Source organism: Typopeltis vanoorti, chromosome 5 (assembly GCF_054136105.1).
Source record: "Typopeltis vanoorti isolate ZY-2024b chromosome 5, IOZ_Tvanoo_1.0, whole genome shotgun sequence".
In the NCBI taxonomy this organism is placed as follows: Eukaryota; Metazoa; Arthropoda; class Arachnida; order Uropygi; family Thelyphonidae; genus Typopeltis; species Typopeltis vanoorti.
Window position 1 is genome coordinate 124,801,637 of NC_143553.1, and position 12,837 is coordinate 124,814,473.

At 33.7% G+C, this 12,837-nt stretch overlaps 1 protein-coding gene across 1 annotated transcript in view; it reads right to left on the minus strand.

The window, feature by feature from the left end:
* The window catches only part of LOC150106785 (uncharacterized), a 602,332-nt gene that overhangs the window by 389,599 nt on the left and 199,896 nt on the right, over positions 1 to 12,837 (minus strand). The gene's annotated exons all lie outside the window — the stretch shown is intronic.

A 12,837-nucleotide genomic window follows, 5' to 3' on the forward strand; every position in this document is an offset into this window, starting at 1 on the left:
AAAACAAAGGTAATGTTTTTGTCACCGAAGCTGCATGGCGGCATTAGAAAGATTGCTATTGAAACTTGTATGTATGAGAAAGGCTTACAGGCTCTAAGTGTAAACATGTCTGAAGTCAGTCAGAAAGAGTTCAAACAACTTTCCGATGGCCGGCAACTTACAATCAAAAGAAAGCGGAGGAGAACAAAAGGCATGCCAAAGTTGAAACTTAAGATGAAAGACTCGTACCGATTCTTTGGGGGTTGCCAAACTTCATGCGAGGTCTCAGAGGAGGCCTAATAAAAAGGGACTGAAGCAAGCAGAAGGGGTCCCGGTTCCAGAATTGCTGTCAGAGAGGAGGCCACCCGGTCCAGAGCCACTATTAGAGAGACTGCCCGGATCCACGTTGCTTGAGAGAGGAGTTTACCGCTTCCAGAAAGGAGCTTCTTGGTTCGAGACACCGCTAGAGAGAAGCTACTTCTAGGCTGCAGACAAGGTTTCGAATTGCCGGAGAAAAGGTTCCAGGCCAGGTTTATGTCAGACATTCACCAGTGTGTTGCGTTTTCATTACAATTTGATGAATCAAACGACTTCACTGATATTACTCAGTTAATGGTATTTATTCGCATGGTATTTCAAGATTATTTAAGTAAAGAAGAACTTTTGAAAATTATACCATTATTGGGAGGGACTAAGGGAGAAGACATTTTTTCGGCATTTGATGAATTTGTGAAACAACACAAACTTCCGCTTTTTAAACTTGTGTCTATTACTACTAATGGTGCTCCTGCAATGATAGTGTTGGATCCTACTTCGTCTTAATCTATACCTTGGATCCGACATGATTACTATTACGATGTTCTTAACTAATTGATAAGTTGTAAGTTGATTTCTAATTCAAATATAAAGAAAATTTATATTTAAAGACTGCGCCACTTTATATCTGAATTAGTTCAAGAATTGAAGATAAACCAACTCTCAACTACCGTTCCTTTATATGTTGTTATTATTTATACTGGCCGAGAATATTTAACTTACTTAATTTACCCTCTTTGGTTCAAATATTTTATGAATGGTGCAGTAAAAGAGATTCAGGCAAAACACAACTTTAGATTAATAAAAACAAACATTTAATTTTAAAATCACAAATTTTACACTTAAGATCAAATCACTAATTAAGTTATTATAAACACTTCAGCCTTTCTGATAATACTGTCATACAAACTCTGACAATGGTGAACCTGTCATCTCTATAATACAGTCTTCTCACAGTTCCTTAAGTTCCAAATACAATAAGATTTGCAGTAACACACCTCTTCACAAACAAACACTTTTAATTTTACACTTCAGTTAATTCTCACCAATAGTTACTGTTAATACAAGGAAATTCTAGGATGAAATGCACACACACTTCTCTGTATAGAAATATTAATGGTTGGAATAATCTTACCGATAATCTTTTTCCTTCATCTACTTATACGTAAACACTTTTTATAACTGTAAACACTTTAAATAGTAAACGGCACTCATTAAAATAATTCTTCTAAGCAATAACTGAATTAATCATCGATCACAATATACATAAACAAACGTTCTTGCTTGAAGTACTACTGATCACTCATTAATCAATACACAATAATTCTTTAACTTGAGATTTTATATGTACAGTTGTTCATTCCTCCTGCATTCAAATAATTCTTTAGGCACTATAATTCAAAACACAGCTAACAGTAAACTTCAACTTTACAGCTCTACTACTCTTTAGTAACTTCGTGCTTTGCTTCAAAGTTCTGTGTGTCCTTGAAAGGTCAGCCCTGAAATTAAATCTCAATTCAAGTATTGCTAGTCTATTTAGTAGTCACTCAGCTGTCTTCCGTAGCTATAATTGTTATTCTACAATTTATTAGCTAACCACCTCTCGACTAGTAGACTTTATTAGCTGCTTGAGCTTGCCGACTCGCTATTATTGCACTGTGATTCCCGAATGCTCCGATTCCAACCTAATGCCAGTTCTCTCCTTTCTCTCTCTTCATAATATAATTTCAGCGTTCATTGCTTTTTATATCCATTCTTCCCGCCTAAATTGTTCTAGTGATTTCTTTAACTAAAAACTCTTTTCAATAAGCTTTCTCCTCACGTGGTGTTCCAAAAACGTGCTGCTTACTTACATGCGTCTCCATGACAACAAAACAAAACATAATAAAATTGAGCTATTACATAACGTTAAATTTCTACAAATAGGAATAAATAGAGAATATTTACATTTCAATTAATACGCAGTTAAATTATTAAATACAAACTCTTATATTAATATAGCAATAAATAAAATAAACTTAATAATATTTAAATACAGTCTTCTCATTATTAATACATATATCTTTGATTAGATAATTAGATATTAGACAAAATTAAAGTAGTTATATGAATATTAAATTGTAAAATAAGTTGTTTACATTAAATAATATTTACAAGTCTAGCCTTTGTGATGGAAGATCATGTTGGATTCGGAACCAAATAATAATTACTCTAATCTTTATATAATCATAATCCAACAATAGGTAATAAATCAGGCTTCAATTCATTATGTAAAAATGATGACAAATATCCAGATTTTTTAACGTACCACTGTATTATTCACCAACAAGTACTGTGTAGTAAAAGATTAAACACAAAAGATGTTTTGGATATTATATTTAAAACTGTAAAATCTAAAATCTGTAAAATTGTAAAAACTGTAAAATTTAAAATCTTTATATAATCAGAATCCAACAATAGGTAATAAATCAGGCTTCAATTCATTATGTAAAAATGATGACAAATATCCAGATTTTTTAACGTACCGCTGTATTATTCACCAACAAGTACTGTATCGTAAAAGATTAAACACAAAAGATGTTTTGGATATAATATTTAAAACTGTAAATTCTGTTCGAGGAAAAGCCTTGCAACGGCGGTTATTTAAATTACAGGCAGATGATGATAGGGAACTTCTGTTGTACAATAATGTTCGCTGGCTCAGCAGGTCAATTTTTAGAAAGATTTCTTGTATTAATTAACTATATAAAAAATTTCTTGATGAAAAAGGAGATATTTATCCACAATTGAGTGATAAAAGATGGTTGTTACACTTATCATTTTTAGTAGATTTCTGTACGAAATTAAGCAATTTAAATTTAGATTTAACAAGGTAGAGATAAAAATTTAATTGACATGTTAAGTTCAATAAAAACTTTCCAACAATACTTATTTTTTATTAAAGAAAAATATAAATGACCATGAATTTAGATATCTCCCATATTTATTAATCTTTTTTGAACAAAATCAAGAAATGCTTCGCTATGATTTAAAAGAATTTATTTGTGAAATAGAATTAGTTGAGGAAGAAATAAATTCAAGATTTTAATAAAACTGAAATGATTGTATCTTTTATCAATAATCCATTTCAAGAAAACTTGAACATCACAGAAATTTCAAATAAAATTAGTGGGCTGTTTGATAGAAACCAAGCTGAAGTAGAACTTGAGATAATAAACATTCAGAATAGTTTACATTTAAAATCAATAAACAATGAAGTCATTTGGAAGTATGCACATGAAAAATTCCCAATAGTAACTGATATTGCGCGAAAAATTCTGTCGTGTTTCGGATCGACATACTTGTCAGAATTCACTTTTTCAAATATGAACGTCATAAAAAATCAATTAAGAAACCAAATTACAAATGATCATTTGGACGATTGTCTGTGATTGGCCACTTCTTCATATTAACTTGACTATGAAAATATTGCAAGGTCCAAACAATGCCAAATTTCACATTAACTTTTTTTCTTTTCTTTTTTTAATCAACCAGCATTTCCTGTAACTTGTGAGTTTGTAATCAATCTGTTGTTTTTTCTAACTTTGGTTTTCCAAAATAGAGAAATAAATATTTTATTCCAATATATTTGTTTTGTTTATGTTGTATTAAAATAATTAAAAGTGATAAATAAATTTTTAAATACGGGGGAACATGACCTATATAAGAGAGTAGATTGCCGAATAACTTTTTATAGAAAAGTAGCTCGCGTAGTAAAAAAGGTTGAACACTACTATTATATAGTAAATGTTTTTTTTTCCCCTCCCCTATGTTTCAACAGCCAAATACTACTAACTACCTTCCTCAGAAAGGACAGAGAACCAAAATTGATTAATTAAATAAGCATGTAACACATAAAGAAATACATATTTTCTGGAATAATAATGTCTCTCACCATATATGAAATAACATCCCTATTTAAATTCTCTTTAAATAGGGATGCGACCATCCCTATTTAAAGAGATTTCTAAAAAAAATTGGAAAGTCAAAATGAAAGTTTTTGCTAAACAAGACAAAGCCTTTCATTTTTATACCTATGAAAAGGTAACAAAATATTTTTCACATAAGTGGTAACAGTGAATGGATAGACACTGAATGGACATAACATGTATAATCAAGTAGCCAGGTTATTAAGTATGCCTTTCCTACGCGTGCCAGCTACTGAATTAGAAACCTTTATGCAGCTGTACGTCAACATCGGTTATGACAACTATTTAAAAATGTTGTTAGTTAACAATCATCGACAGTGTTGATCACAATGGGAAAAACAAAAAAGGAAAATGACACATCTGAAGCTATCTGGTGTGAGATAGAGGCCAGCAAAATGGATGTTGCTATAGGCCAGGGGATGGAAAAGATGATTGAGATAGTACGCATCGGCAAATAGACTCAATGAGTGGCAGGTGGATAATTATTATGGGGGATTTCAACTGTGGGAATATAGACTGGAAGGAGGAGAGGCACATGGGAGGAAAGAAATGGAATTTATGCAGTTACTAAAGAATAATTACCTGAAACAGTATGTGATGGAATACTAAGGGTTTGAGAGTGCTCGATCTAGTAATTGCATCTGAGAATTTGTCTGTAACGAATATGATCATGTTGCTGCCAACTAGAGAGAGAGAGAGAGGTCATATGGTCATGACCTGGGAGGTGGCTAAATGTGTGGAATTTTCAGTTAAGATGGGCTATATGTGGACTAGGGGCTAGTAAGCATGACAAGCTTAGAAGATTGCTTGGATCAGTACATGGCTGTTGCACTGATTCAAGTATAAGCAAACTTTGTTTGCCTACACTTGGATAGAGGATTAAACCAAGTATATAATTCTTAGTATCTTTAATTTATAATTAAATGTCCAGTTCAAGTATGAGAGGGTGAAAAACACTGTACATTTTTGTACTGTGAATAGACTGAGAATTAGAAAATCTAAGAAATTCACTCTGAAGACCAAATATGGGACTTTTCAGTCCACTTCAGGATCACAATAAGCATTGGGGTCTCTCACCATATATGAAAACTTTCATATATCCAGCCTGTTAATTGGAGAGTAAAGACACTATCCACTAAACTATCGTTGGCTACTGTCTTCCTTTAACATTACTAAGCACAGAAGTACTCCTTGACTGTGAATCTAATTAGCATTAGTGAACGAATGCTAATTTGATTTTGCATTTGCATCGATATCTTCGAATTAGCATTAGTTCACTAATGCTAATTCAATCCCCCCCCCCCAAGTGACACTTTGGGAGGAGGAGATCCTAACTACCACCCACTTGATATCAGGGTAGTTTTGAATATAAAAAATAAAGAGCCATGATTTATTGCCAGTCCCAAGTGGTTTTGGAATTGGTGATCCATGTAAAACTATTGCCATTCACTAATATGCAGTGAGCTAGCATTGTGAATTATGGCCCAAACTTTCAAGATGAATTAGGAAAAAATGGCCCTCATTCCCTGGAAGCAAGATTATTAGAATCTAAAGTGACAGGCAGTTAAACATGAAGACAAAGGGTGCTAAGAATCACAAGTAACTATGTGCTGCCATTGGAAACTGGAACTTGGAACTTTAAATTAGAACTCTCCACAGTTAAAGCTGCTAAAATGGAACATTCAGGGATTATGTGAAGTTAGATGTAATGGCAAAGAAATTCTTTAATTAAAAATGGAGACATACTATTCTACAGAGGTAAGGATAAGAAAAGAATCAGATCAGTGGAGTCAGGTTCATGATCAATAAAAAAAAAAAAATGAAGAATAATATCACTTATTTGACAGCATTTCTGATCGAATAGCAAGTTTTATTGTCTAAATCTCAAAAAGATGCACTTGCAAGGTCAGGTCATCCAAGTCTATGTCCACCAACAATAAGCCATACCAATTGAAGACTTCTACCATGAGGTATCACCACTTTACAATAAAGGAAAACATCATTTCAAAATTGTCTGGGGAGATTTTAATGCTAGAACTGGTACACAAGAATTAGAGGAAAGCTCAATGCAAAATTTTGGATATGATGCAAGAGATGATAGAGGAGCAATACTGATTACATTTTTTGAAAAAAGTATACACCTATAAAATGAATTTTTTTTTAAGAAAAAAAAAAGTACATAGAAAATACAATGGAAAAATCCAAATGGAATAACTAGTGAAATTAAGTTTATCCTCAGTAACAGAAAAAAATATATTTCAGGACTGTTCTAATATTAGTACCTTCAACATTGAAAGTGATTGCTGCATACGATGCAGTGCGATTCAAAAGTATTGCCAAACAGAAAGATGAAAATGTTTCAAGGATCAAAACAAAAAACATCAATGTACACAAACTCAACAGACTAAATATATTGAGCTGCAAAAAACAATTAGAAACACATCAAGGAAGAAATAAGAAAATTCAATTCAAGACAACTGCAGCCTCAAAAAATGATAAAGAAGAATTGATGAATAGCAATAAAAAATAGTTGGAGTCAAACTACGTGTGCATAACTGGATACAGATATGCTAGAGCACAAAAGAAGCATACATTTTACTCACTATTTTACAGGATGACAAAACAAATGAAAAAAAACCTAATAACTGAGGTGTGACAAAATCCACTGGAAGAAGTTATGTGGAACATCCAGCACATGCAAAATGGAAAAGCTGCAGGTGAGGATGGAGTCATAGCTAAACTTATAAAATGAAGAGAAGTGATCTACAAAATCTCCCAAACCTTTTCCCTATGTGTGAAGAAATATGATGTATCAAGAGTATGAAAAAAGGCTATTTTCCCCATCCCCTTATTCTGATACACAAAAAAGGTGAAGTATTGAAGAACTATTGACCCATCAGTCTATTATTGGTGATTTACAAAGTGTTTACAAAAGTCTTAGCCAGGCTTTGTACACCTCTGTACCTTGCAGAGCCAAAAGAACATGCAGGCTTTAAAAGTGACCTCATGCACAATGGACCATATTCAAGTAGCACAACAGATTATTGAATGATGTAATGAACACCAACTCCCATTATGTTTGTATTTTATTAATTATAAGAAAGCCTCTGAGTGATAAAAACTTTTGCAACTTAAGGCACTACATAATCAATAATCAAGGAGGAGCCATATGTAAGGACCATCATACACCAATGCAACAATAACAATTCATTTTATTTGAAACATCTCCAGTGTGGATATGCAGAGTGGCATAAGACAAAATGGCACAATATCTCCAAAACTATTCACAACATGAACAGCTATAAGAAATATTCAACCTTCTTTATTGGGAAGAAAAAGGAACAATGTTTAAGCCATTGTTCACAGGTGACATAGTCATCTTTACTCCAAGTCTGCATGAACTGCATACTTATGAACTCAAAATTGCTAGCAAAACAGCTAGCTTAAAGATAAACCTAAAGAAGACCCCAAGTTATGTTCGATAGCTATGTGCAACCTGAAAAAAAAAAATAAATAAATAAAAATCAATTATGATGAAATTGAACAAGTAAATCATTACAGATATTTAGGACAATGGATATCAATGGATCAAAACATCATAGAAGGAAGAAAATGAAAAGACAAGCAATGCTTTGCTGAAAAGCACTTAGAAAATTACAGCTGATATTCAAAAGCCAATTACCACGATGCCTACAAATGAAAGTTTTTAACCAGTGATTTCTCCCTTATTGATATATAGCTGTGAAACATGGACATTAAACATAAAAAAACTCAAAAACTTAAACTCAACAGAAACTCAAAAAGCAATTCAGTATGGAAAGGGTTATCACAAGAGTGGATATCACAACACCAACATGCTCAATAAGGAATTCAAAGCTCTGCAAGAATTAAAGAAAAACAAGGAAATAATAATCACCAAAGCAGATAAAGGGAACACCACAGTATTGCTTAACCAAATGGATTACACAGGTAAGCTTAATGCTCTATTGTTAGATCGGGCTACTTACCTCCCTATCGAGTACAATCCCACCAACTCACAAATTAGAAAACTCCACAGGCTTCTTAAGGTCACTTCTTGGCCTGTAGAAGTCACTAGCAAATTAAAACCGTTTAACTCCATACCCCCCCCCCCATGTATATGGACTCCCAAAAATACATAAAGAAAATGTGCCATTACATCCCATAGTGGATGGCATTGATTCCCCCACATACAAACTAGCTAAACATTTGGCCAAAGCACTCACACACTATACTGGCAACACACCTTCACACACAAAAAAACTCAGCCTACTTCAAAGCCAGCATAGAAAACCTTTCAGTTTTGATGTCTCCTCCTTATTCACAAATGTCCCACCCAAAGAATCCTTAGAGATAATCCAAGTTAAATTTCCTCCCAATATCACAGCCCTACTTCAATTCACAATGAACTCAGGCTATTTTGTTTGGCAAGGAAAATTCTACAAACAAATAAAGAACACATCATCAATATGGCTTCGCTATGTTGATGATGTGTTCGCTATTTAGCCACATGGCTCTGATGCACTCCTCTCCTTCCTAACACACTTAAACAACCAACACCCCAGAATCAAGTTCACCCTGGAAGAAAAAAAAAAACAATTGCTTTCCCTTCTTAGACACACTAGTCACCCGCCAGCCTGATGGAACCTTGGTTTTCCCAGTTTATAAAAAAACCCACCCACACAGGCAGATATATCCACCAACAATCTCCCCCACCCCTCACAACAATATGGAGTCATTAAGACACTACACAACAGGACTAAACTTATCTGTTCAAATGACAATGCCCTAACCACAGAACTAAACCACATTCTCAGCCAATGGCTACCCCCCCCCCAAAAAAAAATATTGAAACCAATACCCCCCCCACCCCGCCTTCAGAACAAGGATTACTCTAAATCCATCTCCATTCCCTATATCTGAGGCACCTCGGAAAAAATTACAAAAATCCTAAAAAAACATTGACTTCTTGTTACAGACCATATAGAAAATTGGCATCCCTTATCCGCTCCACTAAAGACCAACCTCCTCCCCTAGACCTACCTGGTGTATACCAGGTCCCTTGCAGCTCTAAGCTGTCCTACTTTCGCCAAACAGGCAGGACAGCTAATATCAGAATTTCAGAACACAAGGACTACATCCGGTTTCACCAATATAGTCACTCTGGTCTTGCAGACCATGTTCTGGATACCCGCCATAGAATACGGTGGAAGAAAGCCACCGTAGTAAATTCAAATACGAAAGGCTATTCATGGAATCAGCCTCAGCCCTAAGAAACAATCCAAACCTCAACAAATTTGGTTGCACGAGACTGCCCCAAATTTGGGAAACTTACATCAGAAGACCTTCAGTCCAGATGGCCAAGAATACTGACATTGCCCACTAGGGGTACCATCAGGACTTTTAGGAGAAAGAATAGCTTCCTGCTTCGTCTTCATTTACTGTGTATTATGCTTGCGTGCATTTGTCTTGTTTCTAAGTTCCTGTGAAAATGGCAACGTGACATTGCCAAAATATTGGAAGTGTATTAAAATTTATTTTAATGTATATTCTATTGTACGTTGTAATTTCCTTAAGCTATTATTTAGTAAGCATGTATAACCAACGTCTAAGCTTTTCCACAAGTATTATACCTCTTTATTGAGTCTTGGTAAGATCCCATCTTACCAAGGCTTGGTAAGATGGCTTATTGACAAGGCTCAATAACCGATATGACATCTGGTCATGTGGGTTTCTTGGTGATGAGGAAGTGGAGAGGATCCAATGGCGAGTGACCAAGATGGTAGCAGGTCTATTGAATGAATTTTCTTAAAGACAGGTTGACAATTTGTGTGTTACAGAAATTGGTTGACAGGTGGAAAAGATATATTATTGACAAATACAAAATACTGAAATGTTTTTACAAGATTAATACACAGGAATGTTTTTCAGAACAGGTCTAATGGTGGGAGAACTAGAGGCCCTCTTGGAAACTGAGTAAGAGTGTAGTTAGCAAGGGTGTTAGAATTAGGTTTTTTGGAGAATGGTGAATTAGTGGAATAGGTTACCAGAGTTCTGTTGTGGGTGCCATGACTGTGAATGCAAAGCAAAGTTCTGAGAGATACTGCACAAATGTTGGATAGTGCTTGGCATGATGCTTAGGGCCTCCCTTGATGAGTCTAAGGACTCCATGGAGTAGCCAATAATAATAATAATATGCACAGTCATTCCTACACTCACGCTCAATTGTCCCAGAGATGGCTAGACATGTACTGGATTGCTTACCCCATATCTCAAGTTTCCCTAGTTTTGCACTTCCAAACTCTCACTGAGCAATGCTTTCTACAAGCATCTAACTCCAAAACCATTTAAGTGCAGTCCATCAGGCATATATAGGTCCATCAAATTAACTCCACACCATTCCTCCTGCACACGATCTTCTCACTGATAATCATAGGCTCTTCTCAATTCCATCCAACCAATTATTTTAATTTGGAAGGAAATAACATTGATTGACATGCTTTGCTGTGAAGTTTCTAGTAGCATTATTCAAATTCAAAATCATTCCTATGTCAACAATCATGATTGTTGACATAGGAATGATTTTATGACTGCAAAAGCAGATGAGTCACTTTCAAATGTCATGCAGAATGAAGCTATGATTCTGCAATCTATGATTCTGGTTCAGCCATACAAGCTAACAACTTCACCAAACTCCTTGAAAAGATGAGATAAAGCTATTTTCAAGGAAAGGGATCAAAAAGCCAATGAATAATCCATTTCATGGTGTTCTGCAGAAAAGAGCTGTTTGCTTGCTCATGAACTTATGCTTTCCTTTACAGGTTACTTTCTTGAATTTCTTAACTTCTCTCAGTCTATCTGTGTAAATAAACCTTGTCACAGTGAATACTAGGGTTCGTTAGTTTTTAAAAACCAGGTTTTAGATACTAGAATTAATATGTAAAAATTAATTAATTATTCAATTAACAAGTTAACATTTTGACTTGAAACCGATGTATATGTTACAAGTGAGGAATCAGAAGATGATGTAGAGTGTGAAGATGACTATGGCGAGGATTTTTTAAATTCTCTTGATCTAGATAACGACTGTGGAATCCCTATGTTGTCTGACAATTACAAACAATTTCCCAAATTAGAAAAATTTGCAATTTTTTTTTAAAAAAAAAACTCCCGTAATAGATAGCATCCTTTAGAATTATGTAAAACAAGAAAAAGGAAAGGAATTGAGTCTGATTCTTGACTGCCAAATGAGATGGAATAGTTTAGAGGCCATGATTGAAAGATTGATAACATTGAAAGAATGTGTTGTTTTAGCTTTGAATGATATTGGTGCTTCTCATATGTGGAATGAAGCTTAATATCCTAAAATCATGGAGCTACTTAGAGTGTTGGGACCAGTATGTCTAGCAGCTGAAGCATTAGGGCAGCAAGATGCCAATTTATTAACAAGTGAAGGCATATTTGAATTTCTGTTAAATGAACTAAAAAATTTAAAGACTGAAACTAGTTCCAAATTATTAAATGCTTTAGAAATATGAATTCGAGAAAGAAGACAAGTTGGATTGGTAACCCTTTTGCTATATTTGCAAAATCCACAAAACATTTCAACAAAGAAATCTAGTGTATTTCCAGTTTCAAAATTCGATATTATTAAGTTATCTAGAAAAATATTGTGTAGAATATATCCAAATTCTTCTATGGAAACAGATTCCAATGATGAATTTATTGGAGATGGAGAAACTTTTAATCAGGGCAATGCTCTAAAAGAAGCCACAGAAAATTCAGTTCATAGGTTTCTTGAGGAATCTGAAGAAATAATATCAAATCCAACACCAAATTTTCAGTATTTGAGGCAACCAATAAAAGAAAAAAGAATTTAGATTTATTATTTGATGCCCTAAAAATGATAAAACCAAGTTCAGTAGCGAGTGAGAGAGTATTTTCTATTTCAGGCAATTTTGTATCTAGAATAGAACAAGATTAAGTAATAGTTCAGTGAACACTTTGTTTTTTGAAATCATATTTCCTGAAGAAAAGTATTAAATGAAATAAAAATTTATAATTTGTACGGAGAGTATTTTCTATTTCAGGCAATTTTGTATCTAGAATAAGAACAAGATTAAGTAATAGTTCAGTGAACACTTTGTTTTTTGAAATCATATTTCCTGAAGAAAAATATTAAATGAAATAAAAATTTATAATTTGTACGGATTTTAGTTATTTTAGTTTTTTTTTTTATTTGGTTTTGTATGGAGTATATTTTATTTTGTTATATTTTTGTAGTTCCATAAATATTAAATAAACTGAAAAAATTTTAAATAAGTATAAATATTTTATACTATTTATATATTTTTTTTTTTGTAAAAATTTGAAAACCAATTTAACCGGTTCTTTTGGAAATACTGGAATTTGAAAACTGGTTTTTTCAAAAGTCGGTTTTTGTATAAATCCAAGTCAATACTAACAATGCCCTTTGGTTGGAAAGACCAAAGGGCATTATCAGTATTGACTGAGCTACACAGGTTCATTGTGGCAAGGTTTATTTACACAGATGGAC